Source organism: Macaca nemestrina, chromosome 14 (assembly GCF_043159975.1).
Source record: "Macaca nemestrina isolate mMacNem1 chromosome 14, mMacNem.hap1, whole genome shotgun sequence".
NCBI lineage: Eukaryota > Metazoa > Chordata > Mammalia > Primates > Cercopithecidae > Macaca > Macaca nemestrina.
This window is the reverse complement of record NC_092138.1, coordinates 55,135,354-55,151,335: the sequence shown is the minus strand read 5'-3', so window position 1 is coordinate 55,151,335 and position 15,982 is coordinate 55,135,354. Positions and strand designations below refer to the sequence as shown.

General features: G+C 37.2%; 1 long non-coding RNA gene across 2 annotated transcripts in view; it reads left to right on the top strand.

The window, feature by feature from the left end:
• Positions 1-15,982, top strand: part of LOC105498390 (uncharacterized) — a 94,396-nt gene that overhangs the window by 45,143 nt on the left and 33,271 nt on the right. For both annotated transcript variants that reach the window (XR_011612646.1, XR_011612647.1), the window contains exons 3-6: positions 10,411-10,506; positions 11,787-11,960; positions 12,125-12,262; positions 14,600-14,717. This is a non-coding gene — a long non-coding RNA (uncharacterized lncRNA). The remainder of the gene's footprint in view (positions 1-10,410; positions 10,507-11,786; positions 11,961-12,124; positions 12,263-14,599; positions 14,718-15,982) is intronic.

Sequence of the window (15,982 nt, the reverse complement as noted above, 5' to 3'; positions counted from 1 at the left end):
TTTGGTTAGTAGGCTATTTATTGCTGCTTTCATTTTAGAGCTCATTACTGGTCTGTTGAAGGATTCCATTTCTTCCTGGTTCAGTTTTGGATGGGTGTATGTGTCCAGAAATTTTTCCATTTCTTCTAGAGTTTATAGTTTGTGTACATACAGGTATTCATAATAGTTTCTGATAATTATTTGTATTCCTGTAGGGTCAATGGTAATATCCCCCTCTACATATCTGATTATTTTTATTTGGGTCTTCTTTCTTCTTTTTTAGTCTAGCTAGCAATCTATCCATTTTATTAATTTTTTTCAAAAACCTAGCTCCTGGCTGGGGTGTATGTGTCCATTTCTTCTAGATTTTTCTAATTTCTAGTGAGCATAGTGATGTTCACAATATTCTAGTTTCCAGTGAGCATAGTGATGTTCATAATATTCTCTGATGGTTATTTGTATTTCTCTGGGGCCAGTGGCAATATATCTTTTGTCATTTCTAATTGTGTTTATCTGGATCTTCTCTCTTTTCTTTATTAGTCTAGCTAGCAGCCTCTGTATTAGTTTTTTCAAAAAAAGAAACAACAACTCCTGATTTTGTGAGTCTTTTGAAAGTTCTTTCATGTCTCAACCTCCTTCAGTTCAGCTCTGATTTTGATTACTTGTCTTCTGCTAGCTTTCAGATTGGTTTGCTCTTGACTCTCTAGTTCTTTTAGTTATGATACTGAATAGTTAAATTGAGATCTTTCTAACGTTTGATGTGGATATTTAGTGCTATACATTTTCCTCTTAACACTGTCTTTCCTGTGTTCCAGAGATTCTGGTATGTTGTATCTTTGTTCTCACTAGTTTGAAACAAACTTCTTAATTTTTGCTCTACTTTCATGATTTACCCCAAAGTCATTCAGAAACAGGTTATTTAATTTTCATGTAATTGTATGGTTTTCAGTGATTTTCTTGGTCTTGATTTCTAATTGTATTGTGCTATAGTCTTAGAGAGTGGTTGGTATGATATTAGCTCTTTTCATTTGCTGTAGATTGTTTTGTGTCCAATTGTGTGGTAAATTTTAGAGTATGTGCCATGTGGTGATGCGAACAATGTATATTCTGATTCTGAGGTGGAGAGTTCTGTAGATGTCTATCAGGTTCATTTAATACACTGCTGAGTTCAGTTCCTGAATATATTTGTTAATTTTCTGCCTTGGCAGTCTGTCTAATATTGTCAATAAGGTTTGAGTCTCCTACAATTATTGTGTGGGAATCTAAGTCTCTTTGAAAGTTCCTAAGAACTTGTTTTATGAATCTGGGTGCTCCTGTGTTGGGTGTATATATATTTAGGAAAATAAGATCTTCTTGTTGAATTGAAACCTTTACCATTATGTAATGCCCTTCTTTGTCCTTTCTGACCTTGATTGGTTTAAAGTCTTTTTTGTCTGAAATTGGGATTGCAACCTCTGCCTTTTTCTGTTTTCTATTTGATTGTTAGATTTTTCTTCATCCCTTTATTTTGAGCATATGGTTGTCATTGCATATGATCTGGGCCTCTTGAAGAGAGCATACTGTTGAGTCTCGGTTCTTTATTCAGTTTGCCACTCTGTGCTTTTTAATTGGGGCATTTAGCCTTTTTATATTCAAGGTTATTACTGATATTTGTGGATTTGATCCTGTCATCATTATGTTAACTGGTTATTATGCAGACTTGTTTATGTGGTTGCTTTGAAATGTCACTGATCTGTGTACTTCTGTGTGTTTTTGTGGTTGCTGTTAACAGTCTTTCTTTCCCATGTTTACTTCAGGAAGGTATGGTGGTAACAAATTACCTCAGCATTTGCTTGTCTAAAAAGGATCTATTTCTCCTTTGCTTATAAATCATACTTTGACAAAATATGAAATTCTTGATTAGGATTTATTTTCTTTAAGAATGTTGAATATATGCCTTCAATCTCTGTTGTCTTGTAGGGTTTCTTATGAGACATCTGTTGGTCTGATGGACTTCCCTTTGTAGGTGACCAAATCTTTCCCTCCAGCTGTGTCTAGCATTTTTTCCTTTCATTTCAACCTTGGAGAAACTGATTATTATGTTTCTAGGGGATGATCTTCTTGTGAAGTATCTTTTTGGGGTTCTCTGAATTTGAATATTGGCCTTTCTAGCTTGGTTGGGGAAGTTCTCATGGACGATATCATGATATATGCTTTCCACATTGCTTCCGTTCCCTCCATCTTTTTCAGGGATACGAGTATGTCATAGATTTGGTCTCTTTACATTGTCCCATATTTCTCAGAGGTTTTTCTCATTCCTTTTCCTTCTTTTTTCTCTATTTTTATCTGACTCTCTTATTTTTGAAAGCCAGTCTTCAAGCTCTGAGACTCTTTCCTCAGCTTGGTTTATTCTGCTATTAAAAGTTCCAATTAGCCAGGCGAGGTGGCTCACGCTCGTAATCCCAGCACTTTGGAAGGCCCAGGCGGGTGGATCACGAGGTCAAGAGATTGAGACCATCCTGGCTAACAGGGTGAAACCCACTCTCTACTAAAAATACAAAAATTTAGCCGGACGTGGTGGCTGGTGCCTGTAGTTCCACCTACTCGGGAGGCTGAGGTACCAGAATGGCATGAACCCGGGAGGCAGAGCTTGCGGTGAGCCAAGATGGCGCCATTGCACTCCAGCCTGGGCAACAGAGCGAGACTTCTGTCTGAAATAAAAAAAAAAGAAAAAAAATGTTCCAATTGCATTACGAAATTTTTTTAGTGTCAGCTCTATCAGGTTGGTTATATTCTTTTCTATACTGTCTATTTTCTCTGTCAACTCCTCTATCATTTTATTGTGATTCTTAGCTTCCTTGGATTGGGTTTCAGTGTACTCCGGCATCTCGATTATCTTTGTTTCTGTCCATATTCTGAATTATATTTCTGTCATTTCAGCCATCTCAGCCTGGTTCAAAACACTTGCTAGAGAACTTGTGCAGTCATTTAGAGGAAAGACGGTATTCTTACTTTTTGAGTTGTCAAGGTTCTTGTGCTGGTTCTTTATCATATTTGTGGGCTTATGATTCTTCAATCTTTTAAGTTGCTGTCCTTTAGATGGGGTTTATTTTTTAATCCTATTTGATGACCTTGAGCATTGATTGTAGTATAAGGTGGGTTCAGTCAACTCACTGAGTGTTTCTGGAGAATTTTAGGGGGACATGGCTCAGCTCACAACTCCTGGACTACATTTGGTAAATCTGGGGGACTGATATTGGACCCTGGCTTTGTTCTCTGCCTCCTAGAGGCTAGAAACCAACTGTGCTGGGTTGGGAGCTGAGCTGTTCCTAGACTGCTAGTCACAGCACTCTGATGAGTGGTACTATCCAGAGCATTTCATGGAATCTATCCTTGTTTTCACATGTCAGCAGAAGTGGCAGTGGCAGCACAGTGGGGTGCATGCTCATCAGCTGCTAGCTGGTGCCAGGATGCTGGCCTCCATGCAGGTGTTCACAGCAGCTGCAGAGGCAGCATAGCTGGAGGTATTGGTGGTCCCTGCTGATGTCTGTGCATGTGGTTGCCCTGGTGGTGCTGTTAGCATGGGGGCAGAGTGCTGGTGGGCACAGGACCGTGTGCTTCCTCTGTGTACATTTATGCAAGCAGAAGTGGCCACTTAGGGCAAGGGAGGGTCTGCTGTTCTCCATGCCTAGTTTCACTCCAGCATCAGTGTTGGTGCAAGGGCAGGGAGCTGGCAGGGGCTTGATTGGTAAGCTCTGTACTCTCTGTGCTCACCAAGGCTCCCAGTGCAATGGCAGGTAGATGGGTAAGGGGGGTAGAGTGCAGTTGCATCAGCAGCAGTGGCAGGGCAGGGGGCATATGCACACAAGTGTTGGTGAGACAGGGAAAGCAAGATCCTCCCGTGGACACACATGCCAGTAAAGCAATGTAGGTGGTGACCATGGGCCCATGGGAAGCTACAGTTAGGGCAGAGAGTGGGCAGACTGGTGTGTGCTCATCAGGGTCAACCCACTGCAGTTCTTTATTGGTCATATGTGGTCCACCAGTGCAGAAGCTATGATGCAGACCCTCAGTACTCCTAATGCTACATTGCAAGCAGGCATGGCAGAGGCTGGGGTCCCAGAGTAAGACAGCAGACTGAGGGATGCTCAGGTCAGACCGGCCCCATCTGATGGACAAGACCACCCTGCTCAGCTCAGCTCCAATAGTTCCCCTAGGTCTAAAGTCTCCTATGAGAGCAAGTCAAGCCTAGGGGGATAGGATAGGTGTTCCTGGCCATGCTCCTCTATGACACTCTCACACCAAACCCTCTGGGCTTTACATTGGCTGGTGTGCTGCCTCTACCACTTCTTTAAGCAGATTTCCTTGCCAACTCAAGTATCCATGTGGTTGAGGGGTCTTATTCTGCCTGGGATTCCAGAGGCCTGTGGAGAGAATTGCTTTTTGTTAGTTCAACTCATCCTTTTTCCTGGAATCATTGTGCATCAGGAATGAGTCCCAATGTGAAGTAGTCCCATGCGGGGTTCCCAGCTTTCTCCTCCTTCATCCCAGCTTGTGTGTCTTCCTTCTGTCCACTCTCAGTGCCTTCCCTCTAAAGATCTGTTAATAATGTGCCAGTCATCTTAGTTCATTAGTTCCAGCTGTTTCACCTGGCTACCTCTAGTCAGCCTTCTTGCCCTGTTCCTTTTTTTTTTTTTTTTTTAAATGTCTTTCCCATTGGTGCTTCCAGCTTGCTGGCTTCTTCAGCCCCATTTATAGGTATCTGAGGCAAAAAAAAAAAAAAAAAAAAAAAAAAAGCAGGAGGAAGCTCATCATTATGTAGTGTATTAATCAGTGTTTGCATTAAGAAAAGAAATGCCTGAGGCTTGGTAATTTATAAAGAAAAGAGGTTTATTTGGCTTATGGTTCTGTAGGGTATATGTGAAATGTTATGCCAGCATCTGCTTTTAGTCAGGGCTTCAGGAAGCTGACAATCATGGCAGAAGGCAAAGGAGAGCCAACACATTACATGGTGAGATCAGGAGCAGCAGAAAAGGAGGAGGTGCCACACTTGTTTCAATAACCAGATCTCATGAGAACACACTCACCATCTTGAGGACACCACCAAGAGGGATCTGTCTCTATGACACAAACACCTCACACCAGGTCCCACCTCCAACATTGGGGATTGCATTTTAACATAACATTTAGAGGGGACAAACATCCACACCATATTATTCTGCCTCTGTACCCTCAAATCTCATGTCATTCTCACATTATAAAATATAATCACACCCTGCCAATAGTTCCCCAAAGGCTTAACTTTTTCCAGCCTCAAGTCCAACATCCAAAGTTTTATCTGGAGATGAGTTTCTTCCACCTGTGAGTTAAAGAACTGAGTTATTTACTTCCAAGATACAATGGCTATATAGGCATTGGTTAAACATTATCATTTCACAAGGGAGAAATTGGTCAAAAGAAAGGGACAATAGACCCCAGGCAAGTCTGAAATCCAGCAGAAAATTAATTAAATCTGAAAGTTCCAAAATAATCATTATGTCCCTCATCCAAGGCACACTGGTGCAAGGGGTGGGCTTCCAAGAGCTTGGGCAGCTCTGCTTCGGTGGCTTTGCAGGGTACAGCTCCTATGGCTGCTGTCACAAGTTTGAGTTGAGTGCCTGCAGCTTTATCAGATGCAGGGAACAAACTACTGCTGAATATACCCTTCTGGTGTCTGGAGGGTGGCAGCTGCCTTCCCATAGCTCCACGAGGCAGTGCACAAATGGGGACTTTGTGTGGGGACTCCAACTCCACATTTCCCTTTGGGATTGCCTTACTAGAGGTTCTCTATGAGGGCTCCAGCTCTCTAACAGGCTTCTGCCTGTGCATCCAAGTTTTTTCATACATTCTCTAAAATATAAGTGGAAGCCACAAAGCCTCATTCATGTTTGCATTCTGAACACTTACAGATTTAAAACTGTGTGGAAGCCTCCAAGGCTTATTGATCACACCCTCTGGAGTGGTGGCCCAAGCTGTACCTAGTCCCCTTTTGAGCCAAGGCTGAACCCTGAGCCACCAAGATGTAGGGAGCAGTGTCCTGAGGCTGCACTGGGCAGCAAGGCCCTGGCCCCAGAAACCATTCTTTCCTCTGGGGCCTCTGAAACTGTGATGGGAGGGGCTATCTCAAAGACTTCTGAAATGCTTTTGAGGTATTGTTTTCATTGTTTTGAATATAAGTACTTGGCTCCCTTTTAGACATGCTAATCCCTCTAGCAGGTGGTTTCTCCAAAGCCTGTTTGGATTGTTTCTCTGCCATATGGCCAGAGTACGTATTTTTTCCAAACTTTTATGCTCTGCTTCCCTTTTAAATATAAGTTCCAACTTAAAGTCATTTATTTTCTCCCACATCTAAGCACAGGTTGATAGAGCAGCCAGTCCACAACTTGAATGCTTTGGTGCTTAGAAATTTCTTCCACCAGATACTTTAGCTCATCACTCTTAAGTTCAACCTTGTACAAAAGCCTAAGGCATGGACACAATACAGCCAAGTTCTTTGCTAGGGTGTAATACAGGTAATTATTACTCCAATTCCCAATAACCTCCTCATTTCCATCTGAGAACTCAGCCTAGACTTCACTGTCAATGTCTCTGTCAGCATTTTTGTCACAAACATTTAACTAGTCTCTAAGAAGCTCCAAACTTACCCTCTTTTTCCTGTCTTCTGAGCTCTCTAAAATCTAACTTCTGCCTATTATCCAGTCCCAAAGTTGCTTCTACATATTCGAGTATCTTTACATCAACTCCTTACTCCTGGTACCAATTTTCTATATTAGTCAGTTTTCAAATTACTATAAATAAATACATGGAAGCAGGTTAATTTGTAAAGAAAAAATTTTAATTGGCTCACAGTTCTTTAGGTTGTACATGAAATATAGTGTCAGCATCTGCTTATGGAGAGGGATTCAGGAAACTTACAATCATGGCAAAAGGCGAATAAAGAGCCAGCACATCACATGGCTAAATAAGGAGCAGGAGAGAGAGGGGGAGGTGCCATGCTTTCTTAAACAACCAGATCTCATGAGAACTGTCTCACTATCACAAGGACAGCACCAATCCATTCATGAGGAATCTTCTTCATGACCTAAACATCTTTCACCAGGCCCCACCTGCAACACTGGGGATTACATTTTAACGTAAGATTTGGAGAGGACAAACATTCAAACTATATCATGAGGTTTCTTGAATTCCGAAGTCCCTAGCTGGTATGGCTTTTTTGCTCTATGTTTTAGTATTCTTACTTTTGTTTCATATAACTTTCATGGTTTTTAGTTGTACTTGCAAGGAGAAATAGGGAAAAGTACATCTATTCAATCTTCCCTGAAGTCATCTTCAGTATTCTAATTTTCAGATAATTACAATTTCACAAATAAAATATAACTATTGACTAGAGTATATAATTAACCAGAATATTCCATTTACCATACTAGATAATGAGTTTATTAAATAATGGAAGCATAGCCATACTGAATAAAAAGGTAGTATTAACGAATATTTAATGAGTGTTCCTTGCATGTTAGGTATTCTGATAATTTTTTACATGAATTATTTAATTTATAGTATTTTATAATAACCCCATATAGTAGAAACCTTCATTTTTCTTAAAGATAAGAAAGCCCCTTATGGAAGGTATGTAGCCTTCTTAAGGTATTTCATCTAATCTAGAAAAAGGCACAAACACCCTTTGAACCCAAAGAATTCAACTTCAGAGCTGGTGTTTCAAACCATTATGTTTGTTTACATGTGTTTCCTCTGCCAAGAAAGTTTGACTCCCTTTTCTCCACTTTAAAATCTCATCCTTAAATGAGCTCCTTTTAAAACTCAGCCCAAACGTTGTGTTCCTTATGAAATCTTTCTTAAATTCAACCTGGTTCTTTTATCCTTCGTTCTCCTACAACTCTTTATCTACATCATTTCTACATTCAGACATTTTCATTATATGTTTGGTCTGTTTGCTTGTTTCTCCCATTTTGCTAGGATTCCTTGATGGGAGGCATTATAGCTCATTCATGTTTATGCCCTCGTTATCTGACAGTATTCTAGTAGGTACTCAATGACAATTTGAATAAATAAACAAGCCATACATTTATCAAACCAAACTTAGCAAAGTGCACAATAGTCTTGTGTTATAGAAAAGGGACCTATGACTAGTGAATTCTGCTGTGACAGTAGAATATAATAATTTGCATAAATGTACAATAAATATTCTCATTGCATATTAAGCACTTTGAAAATTGAAATAATGTGTAATATAAAGTATACTCTGTTCAATGAATGTGAGATCTGTATGAAAAGCATGGTATAGTGGAATACTATCAAAAGCTTTGAAATCAGATATTCCTTGGTTCAAATTCTTACTCTTTCATACTCTAGCTCTGTCAACTTGGCACAGTCATTGAAAATCTATAAGCCTCAGGTTCTTCATCTGGAAAAATGTGAATATTTTCTTTCTCAATTTAATTATAAGGATTAAATGAGTTAATTGTGTGAGAAATCATTCTTTCAAAGCAACTTGTCATCTGTTTACCCACTGATGGTTTTCCAGCCCTAAATTTGTAAGCCAAAGGGCATTTGCTCCAGAATAATTTTCTATGAAATCTGATAACAACATTAATAGCAACAACAATTTTCAGTTATAGTAGTTGTACTAGTTGTAGTATTGCATTCTCAAGTGAGGAGACCTAATGAGACTTAATTGGTCTCATTACTCATCTCAACTTGGTAAGCGGTCCTCTCATTTTTAATCACCTTGAATTGGATCACATCCAAATGGTAACCTGTGAGTTCAACAGTTTTGTATTCCACATGTAAGTGAGGGTACGTGGTATTTGTCTCTCTGTGCCTGGCTTATTTCACTTCACACAATCAATTGCTATTTTTTCTTTTTTTTTTTTTTTCCAGAGTTTTTTTCTTGGAGTCTTCCAGGTTTTCAGGATTAGGCCTATAGAAAGATAGAACCAGGGAAGGCTAAAAGACAGGTAGAAAGCAGAGCAAACAACTCTTTGTATTCTTCTGGCTTCTACTTACAAAGGTGATACCCTAACCTCTGCAATACTAATTGGCATTTATGGTTCAAGCATCCCTGTTGATGGGGAGAAATGGCAAAAATGCTGTTACACACTGTTTGCTTTTGATGTTGTATTGGTTTCAGGAAGCCTCTTATTTCTACAGGTGGGTCTTCCTGACTAGATAATTGCCACAGGAGATACAAAAGAATAGAGGTCAGACTTTAAGACATTTTATTAGCATTATTTCTCTCTAAAACAAAATTAAATTGTTTTGAGTGAGTTCGTAACCTATGCTTGTATGCTAGCAAATGCCAGAAGGGTCAAGAATAAAATAACAGGTAGCTCCTAAGTAAACAGAAATATATTTCCTAGAGCAATTTCCAGGACTGAAAACCAAATGAGTTCAACCACTCTGATAGTACTATTACACTCTAAGAAATGTATGTTCTGTGGTTTACATTACTCTTTTAAGAAATAAATATAATGTAAAAATAAGAATTTCTTCCAGATAACTATCATGAAGCATTTCAAATACAATCTGTACAAAATCAAACATTTTGTACGTATCTATTTCTTCTCCAGGAATCCCCACATGCTACGGATTGAATATTTGTGTTCCTCCCAAAAATTTATATGTTAAAATACTAACCACTAAGGTAATGTCGTTAGGAAGTGGATCTTTGAGAGGTGGTTAGGTCACGAAAGTGGGGCCCTAAAGAATGGGATTAGTGTCTTTGTAAATGCAACCTAACATCCTTGTCCACATTACGCCCTAGAAGATGGCCATCAATAAGGAAGCTAGCTCTAATCAGACATCAAATCACCTGGCATCATGATGTTGCTCTTTCCAGCCTTTAGAACTGTGAAAGACAAATTTCTTTCGTTTATGAGTCACCCAGTCTATGGTAGTTTGTTATAGCAGCCCTAACAGACTAAGACATTGTCTCGCTTAATGACCTTGTCATAAAATCAGTTTCAGTCAAAATCTCAAATTAGATGTGTTTTTTAATCATCCTTTAGATCTAATTATTCACCAAATCTGGCTGATTTCCTTTGTAAACCTTGCTTAAATTTACATGCTGTCCTCTACCTGCAGAAACAGCAATTGAGATCAGGAATACAGCAAACCTCACCTGGACTAGTCTCTGAGCGAGAATCATATAGTTGTCCTCAATATCATTTTTTTCTTTCTCCCTCAGCAATAGAAACTGAATTTTAGCTGGGTACGTAGCTACACAAAATAAAATGTTCATTTTCTAGCTTCGCTGACAGCTAGATGAAGCCAAATTCTTGAAGCCAAATTCTTGACAAAAAAAAGATATAATTAGAAATAGTGTAAGCAAATTTTGGGACATGTCCTTAAAGGGGAGGTGACACACTTTTCTCATTCTTTCTTTCTACTGACTAGAATACAGATACGATGGATGGAAATGGAACAGCAATCTTGGATCATAACATAAATGACAAGTGTTGAGGATGATAATCTAATGATACAGAAAAAGTCGTAAGTTTTTGTTGGTTGAGGAACCACTTTGATAACCCTAGATTAAAAATGTTTAAACTTATTTTTGTTTAAATTACTGTTTATATTTAATCTTTTTTATTGGTAGCTAAACAAAGTTGTAAAAATCAGAGCCCCTTAACAATTTTCTCTGCTTCACTCTTATTTCTCTCCTGGGGAGAGAAATGCTGCCATAGCCTGTGATTTCTGAAATATAAATGTGATCATGCTACTCTTAGGTTTAACATCTATCATCTGCAAAAAAGTCCAGAATTATTATCAAAGAGATAAAGGTCCATCGTAACATAGTTCCTATTTCCTTTTCTAATCTCGCTCTCACTACAGCACACTCATACCCTTTCCTTGGCCACCGTTTGCTTCCTAAACATACTATGCTGTTTCTTTATTCCCACCTTTTTCTTAACCCTGCAGCAAGATAATCCTGTTGAAACTTAACTTAGATTCTGTCACTCTTGAATTCAAAATGTCCAGTGTCCTCCCATCTCACTTAGAGTAAAAGTAAAAGTACTTGCAAAGGCCCTCACCTGAAGCCTTCCCTAATTTAGGACTCCATTATATCTTCTTCAGCTTGTTTGCCTACTCTGTTCCAGGGGCTCTTTGCTATCTTTCTGTTCTTTGAACATGCAAGATATTCTCCAACTTCAGGGTCTTTGTACTGCTCGTTCTTTCATCTGGAGCACTCTTTCTTAGATATGTTTGCTGTCATATCACCTGTTAAGCAAGGTTTTCCCTGGCTACCTTATCTGAAATTATGATCTCCTTTCCCTTAACCAACTCAACTACTCCTTATTTCACTTCATTATTTCCAGCACATATCACTTTATCATCCCATGTAATGTATGTTGTTCATGATCTAACTCTTTCAACCCTTCCAAATATAAGCCTCATTATAAAAACAAATTTTGTTTCTTTTGTTCAGTGCTGCTGCTTCTAGAAAAATGTGTGCCACATAGTAAGTGCTCAATAAACATTCATTACTATTGACTAACTTTCCCATATTTATGATGAATTCTTGCCTTGAATATTGAATGATAACTCTGTGAAGACTACTCATAACTATGTCCCACTTCAACAAAAATTCATAAACACAGTGCTTCCATAGCACTTGGTATGTATTCATTATATATTTTAGCAAAACCAGATTATCAGATGATAAGTGAAATTTAAAATCATATACAATTTCTAACAAAATACTTATTATTTTTCTCAATAGAGATCTATGAGAATTAATTTATCTTTCTGTGTAATGATCTCCTATGCAGATGCTGAGTACCCTCATGTTCATTGAGGGTAATGTTTTTGTGCTCATTGCCACTTCTGCTTCTGAAAGCCATTGAATGTGCATTTCATATCTGATACTGGGCAAGCTATGCTCTGAAATTCTCCTGAATAGTGGCTTCTTTCATGTTCTGCCTGCAGTAGGAACAATGTGATAGGTGAGTGTTGGTTGTATGAGGGTGGAAAACATCTTCATTAACATTTATCTTATTGTTTTTCTGATGATGTATATATCTTTATGTGATTTTTATATGTGTATATAATAAAATATATCAATTTTATCTATGTGTAATAATGTATATATCTATTTGTTCCCTTATAGTATAAGCTCCTTGGGAGCAGACATTTTGTCTTTTTTTTCTGAATATCTGCAATACACAGCAAAAGTCATGGGCATTTAGGATCCATTTAGCTACAAATGACAGAAAACACAGCTACAAATTGGCTTAACTAATAAAAGGTAAGATAGATTCCAGACGTGTGATGCTCTGCAAATAAGTGGACTAAGTGGTGTCATCTAAGATCCAGCATTTTTCCATCTCTCTGTATATATATATTATGCTTATGTTTGGCACAGCTTTATACTGAAGCTGACTCATCTGGTAGTTGCAACACAACTGCCAGTAACATTCAGATTACTAAGATTCCTCGTCCCTCTCCTCTAGGAGAGAGAGCTAGATATGCTCGTAGATGAAGAAAAGAACATTCAGAGAGAAAATAATACTCTCCTCACCCAGCAAAGAAAATCAACCTATCCCTTCACTCTAATTGGTAAACTTAAATTGCAGTGTGAGCCCTGGACCAAAGGGAATGACATAAGCTGTTTGATCAGCATATTTTCTACAGATGGACATGGCATAAACATCTGAAAAATTGGTGTTTTGGAAAGAAAAGAACAATGATAAATGTCGGAACAATCAACATTAATTAAGCAATCAGGAGTGCTCACTAAGCATATAGGGGAATTCAGTTCTATTTGTTGGATGAATGCTCATTGAATACTGCTTGCTCTCAACTTGTAAATATTTAAGGGCTTTGTGGAAATTTCTCAAACAAATAATACTGATATTATATAACAGCATCTTTCAAAATTATCTCTAATTTTCTTATATGTCCATTTATTTTAATATTCTTTTGAAACCATTATAGGTTATTTTAATATTTTGTTACTCTTTCTGATTACTTTCATACAGTGCACACCACATCACATCTTCAAATTAATGTTTAACCTATAAAATGTATATTTATAATTTTATCTTTTTTCTTTGTAGAAAACTAAATAATGAAACCCATTTGAAATTTCTGTCCTCCCTAAAGTCTTAACATGAATTCTAAACAGTATACCCAGTTTTCAGTGACTCTCCACATTTAAGCCACTGTGAAGCTCCTACAATGCCCATCGTTGGGTTATTTTGCAACATCAAATCTTTATCATATAGAACCTATTTCATCCTTGTCAAGGCCTCATCATCTTGAAGATTCCAGTACCTGCTATAGCTGACTTGCTTGTTTTTAAGCTATTCTTACATAAACTTAGGAACATTCTACCTGTGGCTTCCCCCCAGGACCTATAATATGTTTCACATGTTCCACGTTTACATGGTTACATGGTTGCTGCTGCCTTATCTGTCCTGAATCCACATCTCAAAATAGTATCAGACTCCACTTAACCCTATGTTATGCAAACTTCCTTAGGATCTCTTACCTCAATTTACCTAGAGAATCCATATGGTGCTATCTTTTCTTGGAATTGAATTACGAAATGATTAATCCTTTTTTTAGTAATATCTACAATTAAAAATAACTGCTGCAGTCAAGTAAAATGATACCATAAATATCCATATCACATACAAAGGACATAAAACAAAGTTATTTTTCCTTTCATGCATATAGAAATAACCCCTAATTTACCTGTCAAAAAATAACTATGTGGGGGAATATTATACCTGAACAATCAATATTACTAAGCAAAGCATCTCTATAATTCAATATTAGAATACAGAATGATAAAATAAAAGACATAGATGTTTGAGACAAAAAAAGCCTAGGTTTAAATCCAGGTGATGACTCCTGTAGTTACGTGTCCTCACGAGTTATTTCACCTTCAGGAGTTCTTATATTAAAGTAGGAATATAGATATTCTACTGAATGGCTGTGGTAAAGGTTAGAAATATGTCTTTTGGAGGACATAAAATGGGTCCTGACACAGAGTAGGGAGAATAAAAGAATTTAAAAACTTCAGCTATCACCATCGTTATTGATCAAGGTTATATCAAGCTCTTCTCAGAATGTATCTAAGGTATTATTGATACAGTAGAGAAGCTTCTGTAGCATAATCCTTTAGATCTCTATTATAGATATCTTCCCATGATAAATCACATAATTTGTACCTTATGAATAAAATTATAACACAAATTATTTTACTTTGAATGAAAATACCATGACATTCACAATGATAAGTACTACTAAATCATTTTTAAAGTTGTAGAAGATAAAGTTTGAAATAAATGTAATACAAAAACAAAAATAAACCAGAAACATCTATCATATGTGGGGAAAATTTAAGGCTAAGAGTATACCAGTAACAAGTCATAATTTTTCATTGCAATAGTGATTACTTATCAATAAGGAGTTTAATGTTTCAGACTAAAGCTTGAAATAAAATAACAATTTATTAATGAGTAAGACTCAAAATAATTCAGTTTAGAAATAATGATGGCAATATTGCCTGTTTCTTAGGATCCATTTACATGCCAGTGGCATTTTACTGAGTCTTTCATGTTCATCACTTTCACAGTGCAGCTATGAGACAGGTGTTCTCATCACCAGCGTACAGAAGACCTTGAGTCTTGGGAAGTTTAAGTGACTTGTAAGGTCTAACAAGTGGTTGGTGTTTGGCTGGAAATCAGGAAAATGTAAGTACTTTTAGTTACTACACTTTACCTTTTCAGGTCAAATAACTGAACCACTCATAGGTGGTTAACATAGGTAAGTTAGAATGCTTGGACAAGCTACCAAGCCACATCAAATTTCTTAGACATTATTTATATGAGGTAAATAATATGTGCATATGTGCATAGTCTCTTTCTTTGAAATGCCTGTATGCTTGCTAAAGATATATTTTATAATTAGAAGTAGGCTGTCTTATCTTAGGCCAAATATAGGGATAAAACAATAATTACTAATTAATATAATTTTCTAATAGAATTTTTGTACGTTGTTTGCCCATGAGCTGTGTGTGTCTGTGTTTGTGTGTTTTGCCCGGATATAAAAGCATGTAAGTGGAGAAGTGGTAGGATGGCTTGTATGGAATCAGAATTAAGAATACTTTATTTCTAGTGGATCTAAGTTTGTTTAAAGAAAGTTATGGACAAACAATTGAGGAGAAAACTGGTTAAAAATACATTATTTATAATCCACAAAGTAACAAAGCTAGACAAAAGCAAAATAAAACAAATACAACATGGGCATAAGCAGGAAAAATTACAAGTCTTTTCATTTTTTCCTTTTCTCTCCTCACACTACTATTAAGCAGTGAGTTTCTGTTCAAATTCAACACTCTTTCAAAAAAAATGGTATATTTCAGGTTTGCTCTTTATTCTTTTTTCCATTAAAATAGCACACATTCCTTGAATATCTTTGTTTTTTTTCCCAAACTTCCTGGAATCAAGGCCAAGGGTTGACATTTACGGCAATAAGTGATCCAAGTGCTACATTAGCATCTATTTATTAAAGATGATCTTTCATATACAGTACAGCTAGGACATTTGGCCTAATTTACTATACTAACATTTCCAATTTGGCTTTGAGTAGGGATCTGTGCCAACAGCGCTCTGTCCTATGGTGAAATAGTGCCTAATCAGTATTTATGAATAGGGTTTTAGAAGTCACTAAAGAGCACAGGAAGAGATTTTACCTTCTTAAAGCACAAATAATGCTGAGCTCTGGGAATCTGTACAGCAGCACATTAGGATGGAATAGCTTTCTTTAAAAAAAAATGCAGTTAAAATGTGTAATGTAATACTGTCAGTAATTTAAATGGAGTGCACCTCTTTCTTTCAGACATTAATGCTATTTGTTAAACTTTGTAATTATTATGCAAATGAAGTGCTGTACTTAAAAAATGGCAGTGCCAAGAGTACAACAGAGAAAAACAGTTTGAAATTCAAACTAATACAAA